Genomic DNA, 6,000 nt, shown 5'->3' with positions numbered 1-6,000 from the left:
CCCTTACTACGAAACAGCCAGTAAATCCTTCTTTGAAAAAAAGGAGTTAAATTTCGAATGTACAAGTAAACCGAATGCAGTAAGATTATATCCTAATGTAAAGACATTCGATACAGGTTTTTAGGAAAAACTGTTGTTAATTAATGCAGAATTGACAATCTTATTTTAATTGACAGTTACTGTCGAGTAAACTAGTCACCACCACTTGCGATAAATTTATCAGACGTCTACTGTAAGGGAAAAACATTCGCAGTATGTCCTCTATAACGGAAATGAATAGAAAAACTTTTAAATCAAGTCAGCTTTTTACATTGACGGCACATACCTAAACTGAAGGATCTTCTGGCTCCGTGTCTTCAGATTCACTGTCGCTTGTTTCAGCCAGGTGTATCATCACAGATTCCACTACGGCGTCTCTTAAACCATGGTTCAAGAAATCAGTTTATTGCAATGCTTCTGCGTGTTTTACGCATGTCTCCCAGTCCTGCTGAGTAACATTGTCAAGAACTTCGTGTGTTAGCTTCTCGACATAGCAAGTTTGAAAGTAGTATTTCCTTTCGCTAATTCTCGCTTTACTCGGGCCCATATCAGTTCAGTGGTATTATACTGGCAGTGATACGGTGATAGACGTACCACTTTTGGTGTCCCATTTCGTTTGCCACTTGATCTAATTCGCAAGTTTTTTTGGCACCTACGATTTCTTCCTTAGACAGGAGTTCATCCTCCGTTTCATCGACTGAAAATGAAACATTCTTTCTCTTTAACCACTTCATAATATCTGCCTTGCGTCAGTTTGAACGTGGCAGCTTTTCTATCTGAATGGAGTGGTAGCTAAATGGTTCAAATGGCTCTGAGCACTATGGGACTTAACATCTATGGTCATCAGTCCCCTAGAACTTAGAACTACTTAAACCTAACTAACCTAAGGACAGCACACAACACCCAGTCATCACGAGGCAGAGAAAAATCCCTGACCCCGCCGGGAATCGAACCCGGGAACCCGGGCGTGGGAAGCGAGAACGCTACCGCACGACCACGAGCTGCGGGCAGGAGTGGTAGCTGGATTTATCCATCACGATAATTGACCCTTCTTCCAGGGCAGACAGCAGTCGATTAAACCAATTCTTAAAAATTTCTCCATTCATTTCTGAATGGTAATCGGTTTGGCAAGAACTTTTCCCACCACTGAAAACAAGTTAGGGCTCTGGTACGAAGCCTGTGGTTAATGAACCAACGTGGGTGATGATGCCTCTACCACTAGGCGCTTTCAAACCGCCGTTTCCTTTGGAGTCGTGCCAAGTTTAATCCAAGTACACTACAGGCCTGGTGTCTTCAGCACGCAAGAAGTGTATTGTACGCAAAAACTTCGCACTTATTGCTGTAATGTCTCTACGTCCCATTACGAAACTCCGTTCATCATTACACTTCTTGAATCGGAAACCGAGGGAGCGGAGAAGACGAAGAACGAAGGCCTCTGAGCCCGAGTAATTAATTTTTTCACGGAGGTCGGCCTGTATTTTTTTAGCCGTTGGATAATCTCCTCTGTCGTAATATCCAAGTACAATTCTAAGCACGAGCTCTTTGTTAAAATCGTCGAAGTCAGTTGATTTCCGTTCACGTTAGTATCCCTTTCTTGGAGAATCGAAACACTCATTCATGTCTGGAGATCCTGCCAATGACACAGATTTGCTAATACAATTGACTTGGAGATACCACACGCTTTAGCAATATGTTTATGAATTGGCGCAAAATTTAAGTTATTCCTCGCTTCTTCATTGTCGGCCAGATCAGTAAAAAATTTGAGTACATTCGGTATGACAATTTTCGATTGTTTACGAATGACTTTCCGCCCTTTACGCACACCGACCGGAGGAGTACTACAAGTAGGCCGTTGCTCCTGCATTGTTGTTCACCACCGAACACACGTCAAAGCATCTTTCTAAAGACAGTAAGACACTGAGATCAGACTTGAACACTCGATATAGCACGGTAACACTGAGCTCTCAGCTGCTCTGGCCTACAGATTACAGAAAACTAAAGGACCGGTAAATCCTGTGTGTGTATATTGCTTATTTCTTACGTGCGAGCCTCTGAACGTGATCTGACTAATACCTGCCAGACGGGATGGTGACCCAGCCTAACATTGTTGGACATTGCATTTTCGGTACGTACTTTCCCTTGATACGCTGCCCCTGTCTAAAACCCCTCATTTCTCATAAGTAAGGCGTTTAGCACTGTTGTAGAACTAAGTAACCAACAGAAGCTGGGCTGACAGCGAAGGGCAGGAGGGAGAGAGTGCCGGTTTAACGAGCGAGGGCTGTCAGAACTCCTTTTAAGAAAAGCCATAAAAGCGGCCGTTAGCGGCTTCCCGTACACAGCGGAGCAGCGGTGAATCCCGGCAAAGCCAAATGTGACGACGCACTCGCCTCTGTAGGCACTTCGCCCCCCTCCCTATCCCTCCTTGTCCTGCAGCCATTCCGTGAATCGTGAAAGCAAGTAAGAGTCCTGTGGTTTTTCTCCGCACTGGCTGAACCTGCCTTGAATGGCATCCACAACGTTACGGACACATCTGTTGTTCGAACGAGTCATATCTATTCAATGACCAACCGAAGCGAGCCTTAATATAACTGAACTAACTTATTGAACAGGCTGATACCTTTAGAAATATCAATATGAAGTTATTGCGAATACATTTGTTGAAACACCAAGTATATCATCTATCTTTTTATGCTAACGTGAACTTTGTCCTTAGCTCGTATTTGTCAACATGACTTCTGTGAAATTCGACAGATGAAGCTGGCATAAATGATTCTCCTTTAATGATAAGCATCAGAGAAATCACATTTCTTTGAAGAAAGAAATAGTGGCGCAATTGTAAACTGAACTCTAAACCAGTGGGAATGTGGTACCACTTGTTCGTGTCAATGCAGCCATATGCATTGGTAATAACTGTCTAAACGTGGAATAACTAGATCGTTCAGTCTTCGTCTGAGCAGACCCATTCGTCTTGCTGTAGTCTAACTTGATGTCGATACGGTCTCATTTCTTTATAGATAGTGAGTTCAATTTTGGAGATTTGATCTGTTGAAAAAAAGAGAATCGTTAATCTTCTAACTGATTTGATGCGGCCCGCCACGAATTCCTCTCCCATGCCAACGCTTTCATCTCAGAATTGCACTTGAATCCTACGACCTGAATTACTTGTCTGGTGTATTCCAGTCTTTGTCTTCCTCTATAGTTTTTACCTCTACAGCTCCCTCCAGTACAGTGGAAATTATTCCCTGGTGTCTTAAAAAAAGTCCTGTCATCCTGTCCCGGCCGCGCGGAATTGCGCGGCCCCTCCCATCGGAGGTTTGAGTCCTCCCTCGGGCATGGGTGTGTGTGTTGTCCTTAGCGTAAGTTACTTTAAGTAGTGTGTAAGTCTAGGGACCGATGACGTCAACAGTTTGGTCCCTTAGGAATTCACACACATTTGAACATCCTGCCCCTTCTACCTCTCAGTGTCTTCCACACATTCCTTTCCTCGCCAACACTGTAGAGAGCGTCTTCATTCCTTACCTTTTCAGTCCACCTAATTTTCAGCATTCTGAGGCACTAACTTTCAGATGCTTCTATTCTCTTCTGTTGCTGTTTTTCCACAGTCCACATCTCACTACCATACAATGCTGTTTTCCAGACGTCATTCACAGAAACTACTTCCTCAAACTGAGTCCTATGTTTGATAGTAGTAGAGTTCTCTTGGCCAGGAATGCCCTTATTGCCAGTGCTAGGTTGTTTTTTATGTCTTCCTTGCTCCGTTCATCGTGGCTTATATTGCTCCCTAGGTTGCAGATTTCCTTAACTTCATCTGATTTGTAATCATCAGTAGTGAAGTTTCTCGCTGTTCTCATTTGTGCTACTTCTCATTACTTTCCTGTTTCTCCGGTTTTCTCTCTGTGTATTTGTTTAATAGTTACCATTTGCCTGCATCCCTAAGTTTTACTTGTAGTGGCTCTTTGGTAATTCGTTGTACGTTTCTATATAAGTGGCTCTTCCGCTCACAATAAAGAGTTAAGTGTTCCGGAGATCGGTATTCCTCTCATGGACAGTAGCCGATGTCGGTAAGAAAAATGTTTTACATAACACCAGCTAATATGAGGAGCATAAGATGATGTGTGGTTTTCATTTTTGGAAAGGAGTTTGGGTTTACATGAGGTGCTGTATGCTGAGAAGATTTCTTGCTCGTTACTCCACACATCAAAAAAAGTTTTGCATCGCCTCGGTTCTGAGAGTTCCGTAACCTGTACAGAAAATTGGAATGGAGATCAACATTAACATCATTTCCGCCCTTTTTATTGCTCATGAAAAGCAAACATTGCATGTTGTTCCACCATACAGTGAGACCTTTTGAGGTTGTGGTCCAGATTGCTGTACACACCGATACTTCTAATACCCAGTAGCACGCCTCTTGCAGTGATCCATGCCTGTATTCGAAGTAACAAGTTCATCAAAGCACTGTTGGTCCAGATTGTCCAATACCTCAACGAAAATTCAGCGTAGATCCCTCAGAGTGGTTAGTGGGTCACGTCGTCCATAAACAGCGCTTCCCAATCTGTCCCAGGCATGTTCGATAGGTTGATGTCTGGAGAACATGCTGGCCATTCTAGTCGAGCGATGTCGTTACCCTGAAGGAAGCCATCCACAAAATGTGCACGATGGGGGCGCAAATTGTCGTCCATGAGGACGAATGCCTCGCCAATATGCTGCCGATATGATTTCACTATCGGTCGGAGAATGGCAGTCACGTATCGTACAGCCGTTACGGCGCCTTCCATTACCACCAGCGGCTTACGTCGGCCCCACATAATGCCACCCCAAAACAGAAGGGATCCTCCACCTTGCTGCACTCTCTGGACAGTGTGTTTAACTTGTACGACGATTGTCTGGTTGAAGGCATATGCGACACTCATCGGTGAAGAGAACTTGATGCCAATCCTGAGCGGTCCATTCGGCCTGTTGTTGAGCCCATCTGTACCGCGCTGCATATTGTCGTGGTTACAAAGATGAACTTCGCCATGGACGTCGGAAGTAAAGTTGCGCATTATGCAGCCTACTGCGCACAGTTTGAGTCGTAACACGACGTCCTATGGCTGCGCGAAAAGCATTAATCAAAATAGTGGCGTCCCTGTCAGGATTCCTCTGAGCCGTAATCCGTAGGTAGCGGTCATCCACTGCAGTAGTAGCCCTTGGGCGGCCTGCGCGAGTCATGTCATCGACATTTGCTGTGTTTCTGTATCTCCTCTATGTCCGAACAACATCGCTTTGGTTCACTCCAAGACGCCTGAACACTTCCCTTGCTGAAAGCCCTTCCTGGCACAAAGTAACAATGCGGACGCGATCGAAACGCGGTATTGACCGTCTAGGCACGGTTAAGCTACAGACAACACGAGCCGTGTACCTCCTTCGTGGTGGAATGGCTGGAACTGATCGGCTGTCGGACCCCCTCCGTCTAAATAGGCCTCATGCATGGTTGTTTACATCTTTGGGTGGGTTTAGTGACATCTGTGAACAGTAAAAGGGACTGTCTCTGTGATACAATACCCACAACCAGCGTCTATCTTCAGGAGTTGTGGGAACCGGGGTGATGCAAAACTTTTTTGGAGTGTGTATTTTGTACTGCTCGCGATGCGGCCATTCGCCCCGAGCGCGCAGCGCAGTCCCTGACGGCGCGCCTCGTTGTGTGTGCAGCGGGCGCGGCGCCGTCGGTGTGCCTGCGACGGAGCCAGAGCGACCGGCAGGTGGCAGGCGGCCCGCCGGGGCCCGGCGCGGCGCCCTTCACGGACACGATGCGCCTCCGCCAGCGGCAGCGCCACGCAGCCGCCGCCGCCGCCGCCGCCGCCTCGCGGCCCGACCCGCGCGGCCTCTGGGGGCGGCAGCCGTCGCTGTCGCCGTCGCAGAGCCGCCAGCGGCTGCTGAGCCCGGCGCGCCAGCGGCCCCGCGAGCCGCCGCCCCCGCCGCCCC

This window comes from Schistocerca piceifrons, chromosome 3 (assembly GCF_021461385.2).
Source record: "Schistocerca piceifrons isolate TAMUIC-IGC-003096 chromosome 3, iqSchPice1.1, whole genome shotgun sequence".
Taxonomy (NCBI): domain Eukaryota; kingdom Metazoa; phylum Arthropoda; class Insecta; order Orthoptera; family Acrididae; genus Schistocerca; species Schistocerca piceifrons.
Note: the sequence above shows the minus strand (reverse complement) of the source record.